The 19468-nt window shown below is 36.5% G+C and overlaps 2 protein-coding genes and 1 long non-coding RNA gene across 4 annotated transcripts in view; 2 read left to right on the top strand and 1 right to left on the bottom strand.

The window, feature by feature from the left end:
• LOC127870968 (leucine-rich repeat-containing protein 24-like) overlaps window positions 1-17203 on the bottom strand; it is a 38658-nt gene extending 21455 nt beyond the window's left edge. Inside the window, exon 1 of the mRNA XM_052413575.1 lies at window positions 17108-17203. The gene's annotated coding sequence lies outside the window, so the exon portion shown is untranslated. The remainder of the gene's footprint in view (window positions 1-17107) is intronic.
• Window positions 1-19468, top strand: part of LOC127870971 (protein YIPF5-like) — a 73400-nt gene that overhangs the window by 41491 nt on the left and 12441 nt on the right. The window lies entirely within an intron of this gene.
• LOC127870980 (uncharacterized) lies at window positions 6378-15422 on the top strand. The gene is made up of 2 exons (XR_008045026.1): window positions 6378-7050; window positions 14612-15422. It is a non-coding gene; the product is annotated as an uncharacterized LOC127870980 (long non-coding RNA).

Raw genomic sequence — 19468 nt, 5'->3', positions numbered from 1 at the left:
GTATAATACATGTACAAGTAAAATTCCCTTTGGCATTTTTTTTAAACGGAACGAATTTTCTCAACTGGTTTTATCATTTGGTATTTCATTGTTGCTTCGTGTGCTGGTTTTATCAGACTTTTTTCATCATTGTCAATATTATTAATCTGTGTTAGTCTATACCGATGTTTTTAATTGTTGTCAACCCAATAATAGCTTACAAACATGCACTGAACCAAACAAATGTCTGTGCGTAGGTTGGCTACTGACAACAACAACCAAATATTTAATAAATAATGTGTTGTCAAGTAACCCACGGCCCATAGTTTAGATGTGTAAGGATTAAATCTAGTGAGCGAAGCATTTGAAACCACGCATCTAATTTTCCGGTCGTGAGTTATTCAACAACAAAGTATAAAGTACACGAATTATTTCGATTCTAACACGGTTTTACTAAAGTTTTTTATTCAATGTATATTATTTTTTTTGTGTACTATTTTATGTGAAGTTCCGCCCATAAAAATAACTTTCGGCTGTTCTGTCGATCAGATTCGCGACTTTCATTCATATAATATTACCAGATTATTACGCTGGTGGAAAATGTATCGGCATGTTTTGTTTAGTTACAGCGCGTGCATTCAGACGCGTCTTTTCGTATGCGTCTTTAATCCGTTGTTCACAAGTTTTTGATTCTTGGTCTGACGTGCAATAAACCGGTCCTGACCCGTTTAGAGACTGCAGCGAATGGTTTATCACACCTAATCGAGATAAGAATGTCATTAGGGTGTGTTAGCATGTACACTGTGTAATCGATTTCATGACATGGGAATTTTAATAGCAAACAGAATCGGACCGCCTGTTTGGGATTTTCAATCGGTCTTTCATGACCCCAATCGGTCTAGGACCGACAAAACCGAAAAAATATGATCCCTGATTAGTATGTATCGTACCCAAACAGTAATAAGTTTTGTGCCTAGCTGTCTTAACGAGGTAACCAGCCATATATCACCAGGAACTTTGGAGTAATGGCCCTTAAATTTCTCAAAATATGGCTTCCATTTGTCAGTCAGTCAGTCGGTTGTCTGGTCAGTCGGTCGGTCGGACGGACGGTCGGTTGGTCGGTCAGTCTGCACATTTTGGTTTCAGACCACTATTCAATTCTGATGGTCACCAATTTACTGAAAAAAAAGCTTAATAGCATAAATGGGGGCTAAGTTTAATAGTCTGCTTAATCTCACTTGGCACTCGTCGTTATGGCCATTGAAGATCTCTAAATATTGCTCGTTTTGTATTTAACCCTTTCCCCCATAAGAAGCAAAGTGAAAATGGCTATTGCAACCTGCATAGAACCAGAACAGCCTGCGAGTAACTCGCAGTCTGTTCAGGTTTTATGCTGTTTGCTGCTCATCAGTATCTAAGGTTGGAAATGAAGCCTTTTAAACTTGAATTTAGTAAGAAAGGTATTTAATTATATGTAACTTTTTAAGGGACTACAAATGCGTCAAAATATGTATCTAAGTGTTAAAGGGTTAAATGTGTTCGTCCAGAGCAAAATAATATAGGTATCGACTTGAAACTTAAAATATATAGGTAGATCTCATTGAGGGAATGTTCTGTGCACAAGAACTGTAACTCTTGCTGAACAATTTGTAGGGGTGTTGCCATTTGTTAGTTATTGTAATAAAATTATGTCTGGAAAATATCTCAAAAATTAAAAGAGGTATCAACTTGAAACTTGATAAGTGGGTAGATCTTATTTGAGAAATGTGAAGTGCACTAGAACCATAACTCTTGATCCCCTAATTTTAGGTTTAGTTTATAATAAATTCACATAATCACTGTGAAACCAAAACTCATTAATGTTTCCAGTGGCATTTAGTGGGGGCATCTGTGAATGATTTGTGGTTTAAATATATATTTATGCCCCCCTTCGAAGAAGAGGGGGTATATTGCTTTGCTCATATCGGTCTGTCGGTCGGTCTGTCGGTCTGTCCGTCCACCAGGTGGTTGTCAGACGATAACTCAAGAATGCTTAGGCCTAGGATCATGAAACTTCATAGGTACATTGATCATGACTCGCAGATGACCCCTATTGATTTTGAGGTCACTAGGTCAAAGGTCAAGGTCACGGTGACCCGAAATAGTAAAATGGTTTCCGGATGATAACTCAAGAACGCTTAGGCCTAGGATCATGAAACTTAATAGGTAGATTGATCATGACTCGCAGATGACCCCTATTGATTTTCAGGTCACTAGGTCAAAGGTCAAGGTCACAGTGACCTGAAATAGTAAAATGGTTTCCAGATGATAACTCAAGAACGCTTAGGCCTAGGATCATGAAACTTGATAGGTAGATTGATCAGGACTCGCAGATGAATCCTATTGATTTTGAGGTCACTAGGTCAAAGGTCAAGGTCACAGTGACCCGAAATAGTAAAATGGTTTCCAGATGATAACTCAAGAACGCTTAGGCCTAGGATCATGAAACTTGATAGGTAGATTGATCATGACTGGCAGATGACCCCTATTGATTTTCAGGTCACTAGGTCAAAGGTCAAGGTCACGATGACCCGAAATAGTAAAATGGTTTCCGGATGATAACTGAAGAATGCTTATTCCTAGGATCATGAAACTTGATAGGTAGAATGATCATGACTTGCAGATGACCCCTATTGATTTTCAGGTCACTAGGTCAATGGTCAAGGTCACGGTGACCCGAAATAGTAAAATGGTGTCCGGATGATAACTCAAGAATGCTTATGGCTAGGATCATGAAACTTCATAGGTACATTGATCATGACTGGCAGATGACCCCTATCGATTTTCAGGTCACTAGGTCAAAGGTCAAGGTCAGAGTGACAAAAAACATATTCACACAATGGCTCTCACTACAACGGAGAGCCCATATGGGGGGCATGCATGTTTTACAAACAGCCCTTGTTCTTGTTAATGTTGACCTCTGAATAATGTCTTATTACTCAAAGTTATCAGCTTGGACTTTCATTGGCCTATATTTATGCCCCCCTTCAAAGAAGAGAGGGTATATTGTTTCAGGGCTAGCGCTGGCCCAAAATTTCTTTGAGCCAACCAGTTTTCTTTCTTTGGCGCGCGAAAATGGGTTTTGAAATAATAATATATACGATCAACTTGTTTATATTTCTTTTAATGACCACAAGGGCATATCACATATAATATGACATGCAGTTTTCAATATAGAAATAGTGATTATGGTACTTGTTAAAGTACAAACATAAGTGATTTTATACAGTGTACACTTGACAGTGGTGTCGATTGTCCCAAATAATTTAAAATCCTGAAAATTAGTCCAGGGGTCTAAGAACCGAAGTCACAGGAACTCAACAGGAATAAAGGGCAGAGCCCTCCACCCCACCCATGCAGAGCCCTTTGTTAATTGTTCTTTGTTATAGTCTCTAATTGCATTTTCAGGTGAATAGAATTCGAAAAAATATAAACCATATCGTCCGTATCACCGCATGTGTATTCGTCATTATATTTCTGCTATAAAGAACTTATAAAATAAATTATAATCGACGAAAAATAATGTATCCGAAAACGACAGTCCGAAAAATTGTACGCGTTTTGCACTTGAAATCAAATGTGCATATTATTTGATTGAAAGAAAATGAAAACCAGTAAATTAGTAAATACGTAATTAATAAACAAAAATGCTTTACAATAGCATAGTTTGTGAGTAAAAAACAACTTTATTATCACCTTTTAATCTCAAACGATAATTGGCAGAAAGCCGAAAGATGTAAGTTTTGTAACATCATCGACATAGAACTAATTATTTATAATCCTTAAATTCAGGTCGATAGTCGGTAGAAAGGTGTAAAGTGATCAGCTTAGAAATTATTTGTTGCGCTTTTTTCATTTGTTTATATTTAAAAACGACGTTTGCCATCGGCCGCTATATTGCTGGCAGACGACAATATCAAGTGTGTATACCCACACTGGATTCAGACACTCTGCGCATGAATGACCAAATAGTATGTGTGAGTGAACTCAATGTTGATTGGCCAGCTACCACGTGCGCTTCAATAACAATAAGGTCAAGCGATGTCTCATGTTCTGGTGCAGACCGGTTTTCGCTCATTGTTCAAATTGCGAACACTTTCATTGAAACAAAGAGAAAATATAGAAAACCAGTCTGGATTTAAATGGCGAATATATTCAATTAAATTTTACGAGATTTTAGCATTTTCGCAAATCAGAATTTTCTTGAGTCAAATTCTCAATATTTTCGCAAATGGCTCAAGTGGCGAACGACAGCGCGAGCCCTGTTGTTTTGCACATGTCGGTCTATCCGTCCATCTGTATGTCCGTCCATCCACCAGATGGTTTTCGGATGATAACTCAAGAACGCTTACGCCTAGGATCATGAAACTTCATAGGTACATTGATCATGACTGGCCGATGACCCCTATAGATTTTTAGGTCACTAGATCAAAGGTCAAGGTCACAGTGATTCATTCTTGGATGCAATTTAGGACCACATTTGCAGATTATATTATGTACTGGTGTCCTGGGGTCTCCGTCCCCACCAGATGGTTTCCGGATGATAACTCAAGAACGCTAAAGCCTAGGATAATGAAACTTCATAGGTACATTGATCATGACTGACAGATGACCCCTATTGATTTTGAGGTCACTAGGGCAAAGGTCAAGGTCACAGTGACTCGTTCTTGGATGCAGTTAAGAACCACATTTGCAGATTATATTATGTACTGGTGTCGTGGGGTCTCCGTCCCCACCAGATGGTTTCCGGATGATAACTCAAGAACGCTTATGCCTAGTTTCATGAAACTTCATAGGTACATTGATCATGACTGGCAGATGACCCCTATTGATTTTGAGGTCACTAGGTCAAAGGTCAAGGTCACAGTGTCTCGAAATAGTAAAATGGTTTCCGGATGATAACTCAAGAATGCTTACGCCTAGGATCATGAAACTTCATAGGGACATTTATCATGACTGGCAGATGACCCCTTTTGATTTTCAGGTCACTAGGTCAAAGGTCAAGGTCACAGTGACTCGAAAGAGTAAAATGGCTTCAGGATAATAACTCAAGAATTCTTACGCCTAGGATCATGAAACTTCATAGGTACATTGATCATGACTGGCAGATGACCCCTATTGATTTACAGGTCACTAGGTCAAAGGTCAAGGTCACAGTGACAAAAAACGTAATCACACAATGGCTGCCACTACAACTGACAGCCCATATGGGGGCATGCATGTTTTACAAACAGCCCTTGTTTTATAAGTAAAATAGTTTGAGTTTCCAAAGTCCATTAGACTAGCATACCATTCATATAAAAGTATACAGAGAATCACTGTATTGGATTTGGAAATAAAACTGAAAGCAAAAAAAAAAATTGAAACTGAATCTTTAAAAAAAAAAAGGTTCACATCCATAAAACATTTTGTCGCCAGTCCATGTGGTACAAAGTTGGCCCTAGTCAGGTGTCAGTGGGGACAGCTTTTTCAATAATGGCCAGTGCTTTATCCTGACTCTGAATGTGAATGGGTATCCATGTTGCATATCGCCACACAGACATATTTATTATTACAAATTCGTCTTCTTGTCTGAGCATTAATCCTCGACCCTGGTGTGTTGTTTGTTTGCTGTGCAAATTAATACAATGAGCAAGATTAGTGTCTTAAGAAAGGGTGATTAACGGTGGTCTTGCTGGTAACTTGTTAATCCCGTCAGTCTAGTCTGATTATAAGATCATAATGTTGAATGTGACTTTTCCCTTTTAAACTCATTTGCCTTCTAGCGTATGATTATTTATATCAAACTTAAGAAGATTATTTAAGTATTACAGTAAAAAAATCTGTTTTCATTTTGCAATCAGTAATGAAGTCATAGTAATAATGCTTGTGTTTTAAAGAGGAACAACCCATACTTTTGATACTTTCTATCCGTTTCAAGAGAAAAATATGACTTAAAAAGACAATAAATTAATTCGAATATCATTAAAATAATGTGATTATCATTCTGCCTGAATTCCTTCGCAGTGAAGATTTGAAAAAACCCTCTGTGGTTTCCCTTATTAAACTACAGCCAGTCATATAATGTTACTTATTAAAAATATGTTTCAATTACATTCATGTATTTTAATTGTACTTATATACATTTCCATAAATTTTCATTTTGCTTTGAGTTGTTATATATCCATTCTGTCACAAACCTTTCATAAAAGCTACATTACTGTGTACACTATATGAGCAAAAAATTGCCATCATAAACCAATGAAAATGTTAAATATTAAATTGTTACTTTTTAGCCGGATTTTTTTCGAAAAAATCTCGGCTTATAGATTGATGTTGTCGGGCGGGCGGGGGGGCGGGCGGGCGGGCGGGGGTGGCGGCGTGCTCGAAAATGTTAAAGTTCTTATTTCATGGTATAACTTTGGTATGCTTGGACCTAGAGTCTTCAAACTTGACATGAAGGTTGGCCAGGATTAACAGATGACCACTGGTCATTTCAAGGTCATTCATTTGAAGGTCAAGGTCACTGTGACCTTCAATATAAAAAATGTTAAAGTTCTTATAACTTTGGTATGCTTGGACCTAGAGTCTTGAAACTTGACATGAATGTTGGCCATAACTAGTTAGTAACCACTGGTCATTTCAAGGTCATTCATTTGAAGGTCAAGGTCACTGTGACCTTGAATGTAAAAATGTTAAAGTTCTTATTTCATGGTATAACTTTGGTATGCTTGGACCTAGAGTCTTCAAACTTGACATGAAGGTTGGCCAGGATTAACAGATGACCACTGGTCATTTCAAGGTCATTCATTTGAAGGTGAAGGTCACTGTGACCTTCAATATAAAAATGTTAAAGTTGTTATAACTTTGGTATGCTTGGACCTAGAGTCTTGAAACTTGACATGAAGGTTGGCCAGAACTAGTAAGTAACCACTGGACATTTCAAGGTCATTCATTTGAAGGTCAAGGTCACTGTGACCTTGAATGTAAAAATGTTAAAGTTGTTATAACTTTGGTATGCTTGGACCTAGAGTCTTGAAACTTGACATGAAGGTTGGCCAGAACTAGTAAGTAACCACTGGACATTTCAAAGTCATTCATTTGAAGGTCAAGGTCACTGTGACCTTGAATGTAAAAATGTTAAAGTTCTTATTTCATGTTATAACTTTGGTATGCTTGTACCTAGAGTCTTCAAACTTGAAATAAAGATTGGCCAGTACTAGAAGATGACCACTGGTCATTTCAATGTCATTCATTTGAAGGTCAAGGTCACTGTGACCTTAAATGTTAAAATGTTAAAATTGTTATAACTTTGGTATGCTTGGACATAGAGACTTCAAACTTGACATGAAGGTTTGCAAGCACACTTAGATGACCACTGGTCATTTCAAGGTCATTCATTCTAAGGTCAAGGTCACTGTGACCTTGAATGTAAAAATGTTAAAGTTCTTATAACTTTGGTAGGTAAAAATGTTAAAGTTCTTATTCCATGTTATAACTTTGGTATGCTTGTACCTAGAGTCTTCAAACTTGACATAAAGGTTGGCCAGTACTAGAAGATCACCACTGCTCATTTCAATGTCATTCATTTGAAGGTCAAGGTCACTGTGACCTTCAATGTTAAAATGTTAAAATTGTTATAACTTTGGTATGCTTGGACCTAGAATCTCAAACTTGACGTAAAGGTTTGCAAGCACACTTAGATGACCACTGGTCATTTCAAGGTCATTCATTTCAATGTCATTCATTTGAAGGTCAAGGTCACTGTGAACTTAAATGTTAAAATGTTAAAATTGTTGTAACTTTGGTATGCTTGGACCTAGAATCTCAAACTTGACGTAAAGGTTTGCAAGCACACTTAGATGACCACTGGTCATTTCAAGGTCATTCATTTGAAGGTCGAGGTCACTGTGACCTTGGATGTAAATATGTTAAAGTTGTTAATACTTTGGTATGCTTAGACCTAGAGTCTTACATTTCATTTTGACCTTTGAACAATATTTCAGTAATTTAAGTATTGCATTGACAAAAACACGAAAGGTACTTTCCTGTCATTTAAATCAAAAATCCGGCTTCAATGCGGTCATCTCCGACCGCGGAACTCTTGTTGAAGATTGGTTTGCAATTTGTCAATGTACATAATTGCAGTGTAGGTTTATCAACATTTATTGGCAATAAAACATTTTCAACAGGGTTATAATCTAAAGGACCACTTGAATCACAGTCAAGGTGGCTTTGGACACCTTTTGGCTGCCCACTGCAGCCCATGATAGGTCAAGCATGCTAATGATAACTAGCTGAGATGAGAGAAAAGCAGTTCTTTGACCTTTTCTTTTATTGAAGATTATAGTCTTACAAGGTCCATTGATGTTTATTTTGTCTAGTTAGATAGATTAATGCTGTTATGGAACTTAGTCTAAAATGCTTTTGAATTGTCTGTATTGTAGTATAAAAAATATTTAACAAAGCAGTAAATGTAATGTTTTTTTAGCTCTACTATTTACCAAATAGTTATACTATACTATTAACCCAATTAAATGTCAGCGTCAGGGTCGGCTTCTGTGTAATGTCTTGTAAACCTGCCACATCTGTATAATGCTGTTTTTTTTTGCCCCCAGTCGGTCGGTCTGTCAGTCGGTTTGTCTGTCGGTAGACAAGTTTGTTTCCGATCAATAACTTGTGAATGGATTGACGAATTAGCTTGATACTTACCATGTGCATTTGCCTTGCCAGTAGATAATCCCAATTGAAATTGGGGTTCATAGGTCAAAGGTCAAGGTCACACTTAGAATGAAAATTGTTTCCAATCAATTACTTGTCAACTGATTGACCAAATGGCTTGATACTTCCCATGTGAATTGGCCTTTGCCAGTAGTTGACCCCTATTGAAATTTGAGTCACTAGGTCAAAGGTCACTGTCACACTAAGAGTGAACATTGTTTCCGATCAATAACTTGTGAACAGAGGGACCGATTGGCTTGATACTACCCATGTTCATTGGCGCAAATTGAAATTGGGGTCACTAGGTCAAAGGTCACTGTCACACTAAGTGTGAAATCATTTCCGATCAATAACTCGCCAACTGATATACTGATTGGCTTGATACTTCCCATGCAATTTGCTTTGGACAGTTGATGACCCTTATTGAAATCGGGGTCACTAGGTCAAAGGTCACTGTCCCAATAAGTGTGAAAATCGTTTCCGATCAATAACTGGTCAAAGAATTGACTGATTTGCTTGATACTTCCCATGTACATTGGCCTTGGACAGTAAATGACCCCTATTGAAATTCGGGACACTAGTTCACAGTCCAAGGTCGCTGTGACATTAACTGTTAAATTGGTTTCAGTTTGATATGTCATCACGGGATTGAGTGATGGGCCTTATACTTTTCAGATGCATTGACCTTGAACAGTAGATAATCCCTATTGAAATTTAGGTCAATGATCAAAGTCACTGCAACATTGAATGTGAAAATCATGTCTGTAAGGGGATGACTGATCAGCCAGATTTTCACACTAATATGATAAGATTAACTCTTATGGTCAGTTTTGTGGCAAAAAAATCCCGTGTAAAGTCCCTGTTTTGGGGGCATCTGTCTCCGACTGCGGAGCTCTTGTTACTACTGGTATTCAATTGAATCTTCAAACATGTGATTGTTATCATGGCGTGATGTCACTCACCAAGTTCCATAACTCTGACCAGCTATTGAGAAGCATTATGCTTATTTTGTTGTACTTGAAATTTTGTTAAGGAACATGTGCAATATCTCTGTTAAACTGTTTCTACTACAGATATTCAATTAAAACTTTGCTCATATGTTTGGGTTAATTGTTTATGGTCACTGACTGAGTTCAATAACTCTTGAATTGCATGTAAAATATCATAATTTAGTCCTTTATTTACATTCAGGCTTATGTTTGCATGCAGCTACTCCATGTCTCTGTACCTGCTACAGAATTTGAAAAAAACTTTGAATATGTGTCCAGGGTCTTTATAAACACTCACAGACCAATACATTTTGTACTTTGACAAGTCAGGGGAAGTTGTATGTGCATGTTGAAATTCAGATTAAAATTTGCATGCAACACGTACGTCATTTTCCTGGAATTACTACAGATATGTTAAAGTGAAACTTAACACATCTCTCAAATAGTCGAGCATGCTGTCTTGGGGCAGCTCTTGTTGAGTTCTGGTAAAAATCTGTTACTGAGAAGATATTCGTGGACAAAATATTAATATTTGAAGGAAAATTATAAAAAAATATTGCAGTGTAACAAAACATTAGCTAAGAACTTTCGATGGATCATAACAAAAGATCAATCTGTTACCATAACAATGTTTTACATTAACCGTACAAACAATATTGACCAAGGGACGTTATGTGTACCTATTGAAAATTAAGAAAACATAAAAAGAGTGCACAGTTTTCCTAATACGTTGTTGTCAACATGGTTCTGGACTGTTCAAGTAATTGACTCATACTTCTGTGTTATTGATTTTAAGATCCTAATGTTAAAGATATTGATTGCCCTTGTATGGGTGACCTTGCGCTGACCTGACCAGTTAGGGACCCTAATGCATATAATTAACGGTAGTTATTTGAGAATGCATGAGTTTCTGTTTAGTCTGTAGAATAAAGTCATCAGACTGTCTCTCGTGCTTATGAGATAAGAAAATATCGGACACATAAACAATAAATTCATTTGACTTATGCATACAATTTTTTATATAAGAATACCAAAAACATCACATTTCATTTACTAAATTTTATGGTTAGTTTAATACATGAGGTGTTTTCAACAGCTAAATGTTTCATTTGTTATGCCAGTGTTGAGTCATGGGTGTTTAATTTTTTACTTGTAATTAAGATATATGTGTCTCCATTCATCCTGCAGTAGCTGATGTAACAATGGTGACACTGTCATTTGGCACATCCTGTGACAGCTTTCAGAAACGTTTAAATTTAATTTATTACATACATAAGTATGTAATACGACTTGATTACCGGTAGGCACGTTCAGCAGATTTTATAGCACGAAGACCTCTGACAAACTAAAATTAACTGAACAGATACATCATTTTGATTGATGTGTTATTCTGTATTTAGTTATATTTAGGTATATTTTTTGTGTTAGTTTAAAGTTTATGAGATCCTAAAGAGTAAGAGCTCTTAATCATATTGTGATGATCAGGAATGGCGCCCTCAACATTTAGTTACTTATATAGAGACTGGCACAAAGTTGAGAAAAATTCTAAATAAATGATCAGTTTTCCTGCTATTATGTTACAGTATCTTTAATTTTCGCAAAATAATTCTTAGGAGGGAAGCCAAGGCTAGTATACATCCCAACTGTCTGGTACTTAAGTGACCATCAAACACACTAAGTCTTGATTGTTGTGATCTTGAAGTATTTTATTACTGCTTGATTGCAATAAATTCCTATGACTTATTGAGACTGGAGTCTACCTATATTCTGTGTAGAACAAGACAGTTACTTAGTGACTTTGTGGGAGATCATGTTCTTAGAGTGCTGATTAAACCCAGGACCTTCTGATCACTAGAGAGATTCCATATCAGCTATGTTCAACTATATGACAGCCACCTGGCAGTCAAGTCAAACTGCACCTAGACTGACAGCATAATGCTATAATGCTGCTCCTGCAGCGCATTATCATTGGTCATGAAACCTGTGCAGGGGTATTCATACCTTCCACCACCTGGATCCTCCGCACTTGTCTGTCACCGTGCCATGTGGCCAAACATTGATTAGCACACTTATCTCAGGACACTTGTAAATTCCACCAGATTTAGATAAACATTCCAGCTACCTGTTGAGAAATCAATCAAGATGCCCCTCTCAAATACTATTGACCCCATTTGACAAGATTACCTGTTCTAGCTAATGTATTTCAGGTAATACCATAAGACCTTTAATGTGCCTTTTATCGGGATATTTCTGTAATAACAAAGCCATGCAAAATCCATATTGGCCACAACAAATCCTGGATATTGGACTATGAAGTTTGAACTGATGGCAATACAGCAGACTAGGCGAAAAATTAAAAACTCTTTTAGATCTTCTTTAACTGCTTTTGAATTTATTTATTAATGAATACTTTAAGAACTGCTTAGAACAAGTGTAAGAACAATCTAAGAACAATTTAAGAACTGTTAAATGAAATTTTTGTTTGTTGTGGAACTGTTCAAGTACTTCTGAAAAATGTAGTTCTTGGCATTTTTCTAAAATTGCTACACATATACACTGCAAGAACTGTTGTTGAAATAATTGTGCTTGCCAGGTTTAATATAAACTCTAAAACTGCAATTGGTACAAGTTAAAAAAAAATCTTTTAACTCTTTCAGTGCTGAAACCGAATTTTGAAGGCCTTTGAAAACAGTTTGGATCCAGATGAGATGCCACAGAACGTGGCGTCTCATCAGGATCCAAACTGTTTGCTATTCTGATAGTATTCTTTGAAAAAAATCGAAGAAAATGCTAATTTTAGAAATTCAGCAGACGACAAATTTCCCAGCATGCAAAGGGTTAACATTTTTCTCTTGATGATGATTCTTCCGGGTCCATTTCTTTTAGGCAAAGTTACGGACGGTCTTTGGACCAATATTCTATAGAATAAGTTTTCCAGACTCTTTTCTTTAACGCTTGCAGGTATTTTCCTGATATTTGGTTGATCAGCCTACCTACATGACCCACCGATCAAGTTCGAGTTTTGTTACAGTGCATTGATTTTTTTAAAACTAAGTAACCGATCTTGGACTGAACAATTATCTTTAAATATCTGCTGTTTGGCTTCAAAGTGCAGTATGGGGCATTTACTTTTCACAAACACAGCCCTTGTTTCAAAATAAATTGGGTTGTTTCTACATGTAAACCCTTTATAAATAATTCATTACAAAACTTATGATAAAAAGGAAGATATTTGTGCAAACAGTGGAACTTTTTATAATAAACAATGTATAAACATACTAAGCAGTAGCCATCAATTTTCCATTCTTCTTGTGAATACTATAAATTGGACAAATCCAACACAAGGTTCTGAAATCATTATTTAAATGAGTCTTGACCTTTAAGTTTTCCTTTCAACAAACAAAGTTGTTATGGCCATTATTTAAAAGTACGTCTCCACTAAACTCTTCCAGGATGATATAAGTTTATTATGTACCATTCTTTTGCCATGGCAGCTTAAAAGTTTTTTGTACTCCTCTCACTTGGAAAAAACGCAATCATTGGATGTATTTGTCTGGTCTGAACCTCTCTGTCTGTATTGTGTACAGACCTGACCCCTGTGGAGATGGATGTATTTGTCTGGTCTGAACCTCTCTGTCTGTATTGTGTAAAGACCTGACCCCCTGTGGAGATGGATGTATTTGTCTGGTCTGAACCTCTCTGTCTGTATTGAGTACAGACCTGACCCCCTGTGGAGATGCATACATGCCATAAATTTTCAGACCAATTCCAGGACATTGAGCTCAATTTTCCGGGACTTTTGCCGATTTTCCGGGACATGTATACATATAGCGATATATACATTGTATAGACATATATGCATTTTTGATGCACATTTTTTTTCACATCGAAAATTGCTAAGTTCGAAAGACTATCCGAAATACACAAGATCTATGAACGTCAAATTAAACATTTCTTCTTCCGTTACTAGATACAAGCCACGTGTTTTTCGTGTTAAAAAAGAGCACCAAATTGCTTTTGTGTCCATGTCGCATATCTGTAGGAAACGCGTGGGCGTATCTGCGGCCACATAAAAACTTTGTAGCGCAATTGTTACTATTTAAAGATGTGATGAAATAACGTCCAATCGGGGCGGGTTTTTTCCACTGAACACGTGTAAATCGCCTGACGTGATGTTCATGTGTTTATACAACACAAAATACACCCACACTTTCCATGCGACGTTCTACATGACTGCATAATTTTCGCGCGCTTTTTATGGAGACAAAGGATACAGCACTGTTTATTAGCCGGATTTTTTTCGAAAAAATCTCGGCTTATAGATTGATGTTGTCGGGCGGGCGGGGGGGCGGGCGGGCGGGCGGGCGGGGTGGCGGCGTGCTCGAAAATGTTAAAGTTCTTATTTCATGGTATAACTTTGGTATGCTTGGACCTAGAGTCTTCAAACTTGACATGAAGGTTGGCCAGGATTAACAGATGACCACTGGTCATTTCAAGGTCATTCATTTGAAGGTCAAGGTCACTGTGACCTTCAATATAAAAAATGTTAAAGTTGTTATAACTTTGGTATGCTTGGACCTAGAGTCTTGAAACTTGACATGAATGTTGGCCATAACTAGTTAGTAACCACTGGTCATTTCAAGGTCATTCATTTGAAGGTCAAGGTCACTGTGACCTTGAATGTAAAAATGTTAAAGTTCTTATTTCATGGTATAACTTTGGTATGCTTGGACCTAGAGTCTTCAAACTTGACATGAAGGTTGGCCAGGATTAACAGATGACCACTGGTCATTTCAAGGTCATTCATTTGAAGGTGAAGGTCACTGTGACCTTCAATATAAAAATGTTAAAGTTGTTATAACTTTGGTATGCTTGGACCTAGAGTCTTGAAACTTGACATGAAGGTTGGCCAGAACTAGTAAGTAACCACTGGACATTTCAAGGTCATTCATTTGAAGGTCAAGGTCACTGTGACCTTGAATGTAAAAATGTTAAAGTTGTTATAACTTTGGTATGCTTGGACCTAGAGTCTTGAAACTTGACATGAAGGTTGGCCAGAACTAGTAAGTAACCACTGGACATTTCAAGGTCATTCATTTGAAGGTCAAGGTCACTGTGACCTTGAATGTAAAAATGTTAAAGTTCTTATTTCATGTTATAACTTTGGTATGCTTGTACCTAGAGTCTTCAAACTTGAAATAAAGATTGGCCAGTACTAGAAGATGACCACTGGTCATTTCAATGTCATTCATTTGAAGGTCAAGGTCACTGTGACCTTAAATGTTAAAATGTTAAAATTGTTATAACTTTGGTATGCTTGGACATAGAGTCTTCAAACTTGACATGAAGGTTTGCAAGCACACTTAGATGACCACTGGTCATTTCAAGGTCATTCATTCTAAGGTCAAGGTCACTGTGACCTTGAATGTAAAAATGTTAAAGTTCTTATAACTTTGGTAGGTAAAAATGTTAAATGTCAATTCAAGTTCATATTTGTGACCTTAAATGTTATTGTTGTTCATGTATATGCATGCATTCAAAACATAACACAAGGTTTGCTCATGCCTTGAAAAGTACTTACATTTCATTTTGACCTTTGAACAATATTTCAGTAATTTAAGTATTGCATTGACAAAAACACGAAAGGTACTTTCCTGTCATTTAAATCAAAAATCCGGCTTCAATGCGGTCATCTCCGACCGCGGAACTCTTGTTTGACGTTTTAAATTGTTAATGTCGTGTAAGCATTAAAATTTTGAAGCCTGTTTCGGATTACAAATTGAATGATGCTCATTTGAGAATCGAACGCAACATTTACAGTTGTGCATAATTAATTCAACAAACTGCCATAAAATCACACGCTTATGAAAATTACGTCACTCGTCGTCTGCATGATCTTACTGCAGTTTACGAGTGTTGTCGCTCATTCAAAGCGTGCGCCAACAAACTGCCATAAAATCAGTATATTTAAGCCAATTAACAACCACATTAAACAATGCAGACTTTTCGGTTTGACTGCGAACGTGAGACAATCGATATGATAACAGGACCCCTGTTAATTGATCGATTTTGACATGTAGCGTAGTCACCTATTCGGGTAGGCATTGCCATGGAGACCTTGCGTATTAGTGGGAACACAGTGATTCGAGGTGCAGTTAAGCCTAAGATAAGGTACATGTATATATGGATTTTGTAAAATCCGGGACATTTGACAGATTTTCGGGACTGCAGGACACGTCCTTCATTTCCGGGACAATCCCAGACAATCCGGGACATATGGCATGTATGGGAGATGCCTGCCTGAGCTCAATAGTTTTTTTTCATTGATTGCACCTTAAGCTTGTGTTTCTATGAATGGATTGGTATTGATATCCATGAATGGATTGGTATTGATAGCCATGAATGGTTTGGTATTGATATCCATGAATGGATTGGTATTGATATCCTTGAATGGTTTGGTATTGATAGGCGCCCATTGCAAATAAAATCATCATATATGGATATTTTTGCATACTGGTATTTGTTCACTGTTTGATTTAAAATACTGTTGAGTTTTTGTTGGTTTGAATGAGTTATTTTCAAGAAATTTCTGTATCATGAGTTTGATAAAATAATTGATTATGAGAAAAATACCAGTAATTTTATCAGAATTTTGACAACAACATGAACCCAAATTAAAATGACGGTCTCGATATTACATTTAAGCCTGTTTTAACATAGTTAAGATTAATTCCCTTGATTAATTTATTGAAAGTGTTCCCATATAAAACACCATTTATTTGATATAAAAGTTTTTCTTGCAAGAAGTTTGCCAAGATAATCTATTTAGAAGGAGTGCTCTTAGAAAGACTAATGTAAAGAAGGAGTGCTCTTAGACGCACAAAGCCAGTTTCCCTTCAGGAATTACAAAGTGATTACTAAGGCAATGTCTCCAAAAGTTTATAAAAGCTCATGGGGAGCAGGTGCTGTGACAACTTGACCCCTTTGCATGCTGGGAAATTTGTCGTCTGCAAAAATGTTGTCTGCTGAATTTCTAAAATTAGTATTTTCTTTGATTTCTTTCCAAACTGTTTGCAAAGGCCTTTAAAATTTGGTTCCAGCACTGAAAGGGTTAAAGTTCAATTACCTTTATTTAGACAAAAATGAACAACTGGCAAAATTGTAGAGCCATCCTTAAAATCGGGTACAGTGTGCTTGTTGTACTGAGTTTTTGAAAAGAACTTATCGAACTAGACTTTTATCCTTTGGTAATGAGCTGTCATTTAAGACACATTTGATCGCATTTGTTTAACTGATGTCATTTCATTGACATGCATACCATTGAATTGAATTTCAAATGTAATTATATTGCATGACCTTAGGATCTAGAATCAAAAGAAGTAATTTTAATATTTACTCACCAAAATGTTTGTACGCACCAACAATTGATGTTACGAAAGCTCTTATCCAAACATGCACTGATTCAGGTCACAGACAACCACTGACCACAAAATCCAACCGAAAGTCTATTTTAGACCACTGTAGTAGCCTGGTTGTGTATATAAAGCCACAATTGGCAATGCATGTATTGTCAGACTGGGGGTATTGGGAAATAGTATTGATTTTCTCTCCTCTCTTCTTAGGAAGCAAAATATAGCATTGGTAATGTTTTAATGAGGAATTGTTAATGGCCGAAAGAAAATGTGGGAAACAGTAGATATTTAGCAGACCAACGTCTATACATATAATTTCAAACAAATGTTTCAAAGTGTTCTGTGGAGCCCCTCACTTCTTGTGAGAGTCTAACTAATGTGCTCTTCCCAATCATTCCATAATGCATATCTCGATATGGAAACACTGTGTTTAATTGCATGTGCATAAAGTGTCGTCCCAGATTAGCCTGTACAGTCCAGGCAAAGAAGAGAATTTGTTGAATGCACAGGGTAATTTGGGACGTTACTTAACCCTTTGCATGCTGGGAAATTTGTCGTCTGCTAAAATGTCGTCTGCAGAATTTCTAAAATTAGCATTTTCTTCTATTTTTTTCAAAGAATACTATCAGAATAGCAAACAGTTTGGATCCTGATGAGACGCCACGTTCTGTGGCATCTCATCTGGATCCAAACTGTTTGCAAAGGCCTTTAAAATTCGGTTCCCGCACTGAAAGGGTTAATACAGGGTCATTCATGAATACATACACAGAATAAATTAAAATCAATCGCCTTAGGAAATGACCCATCTTGAGGGACCTCATTTGAACTGTGAAGGATATTTGGTGAAAACGAAAGCTTAAATAAAAGTCTGAATCTCAAGACGTACATTTTGTTACAAAATAATTTCTCTTACTAAACCTTTCCTAAATGATTTATTTCTGTTCTTTCAATATGTGATCAAAGTACCTCTTTATTTGATGTTTTCCCTTTCTTATCTGGATTTTAAATTTCTTATTTTTTATCTTGTGTGATGTATAAATCCCATGTGGGGTTGGCTACAGTTAATGCTGTGAACATTTCTTTGATTTTTCCAATTATACATCTCAGATGCAGATGTTAGATGTTTTTTTTTCCATTACAGAGATGAAAGATTCACTAAATTGTCTTTTACCAAAATTCAATGCACATAATTATGTTAGCAGACTTGAATTGTTTTATTCCAGGCAATATTACCTATTTGGAATTGAAAATAATATTAATTCATAATTATAGAAAGTACTTTATTAAAATCATAAATTGTTTTCTACTATAGTTAAAACTTTGTTGTTAAAAATGGCATTGTTTTATTAATACTTTATTATACAAATTTATTGAATGACTTCAGAATCATTTATACAATTCCAAACATCCACAGTGACCTCATTTTAATTGATTCTAAACTCAATGTAACATGCTAAAAACACTGCAAAATAGGAATTTTAATATATTAACATTTTGTGTAAATATTATGATGAATTATAATTATCGTAACTTACGTTTTTAGCTTGACTATTCACCCAATAATCTGAGATAATACTAAAACTAGAAAGTTGGTACGGCAATTTTCTGGTGAATGAGCAAACTGATTTTTTGCCTTTCTTCAATAAATTGCAGGGCAAGTACATATTTCAGCAGGGCAAGTGAAAATTCTTAGCTACTCGCCCTGCAGGGCAAGTTGCTGAAAAAAAAAAGTCGACCCCTGGTACTCTTATGTATACTTACATGTACCCCGGGTAGGGTGAATATACTAAAACGTACAAGGGAATTTTAACACTAAATAGGTCATTGTCGGCTAATTTTTAGCTATGCTGTCTTTGGAGAAAACCCAAGGTATTGTCATAGCCAGCTCGTCGTGTCGTGTTGTGTTGTGTCCGTCGTCGTGCGCGTCGTGCTAAAACCTTAACATTTTGTCAAGGTTTTGAACATTGGCTCTAAAATCAAAGTGCTTCAACCTACAACCCTAAAACTTTGAAACTTAATATGTAGCTACACCTTGTACATGCCACACCCATTTTTGGGTCACTAGGTCAAAGGTCAAGGTCACTGTGACCTCTGAAAAAAAAAATTCTGACAAGCTTTCATTTATTCAAAACTGCACCCGCAGCTGAGCGTGGCACCCGTTATGCGTTGCTCTTGTATTAAATGAATGAAGTTCACATTTTTGTCAAATTTCTGTTAAATGGCCTCTATATTATCGAAACTTGTACTCAAAAAGCATGTTGATGCAGTTTTTGTAATTGAGAAGTTTGTTATATGCACATTTACATTATTTCTGTTTCTAGTACTCCTAGATTAAGATAAACAATACCG

This window comes from Dreissena polymorpha, chromosome 3, assembly GCF_020536995.1.
Source record: "Dreissena polymorpha isolate Duluth1 chromosome 3, UMN_Dpol_1.0, whole genome shotgun sequence".
Lineage (NCBI taxonomy): Eukaryota > Metazoa > Mollusca > Bivalvia > Myida > Dreissenidae > Dreissena > Dreissena polymorpha.
This window is presented reverse-complemented; position numbering and strand designations above follow the sequence as displayed.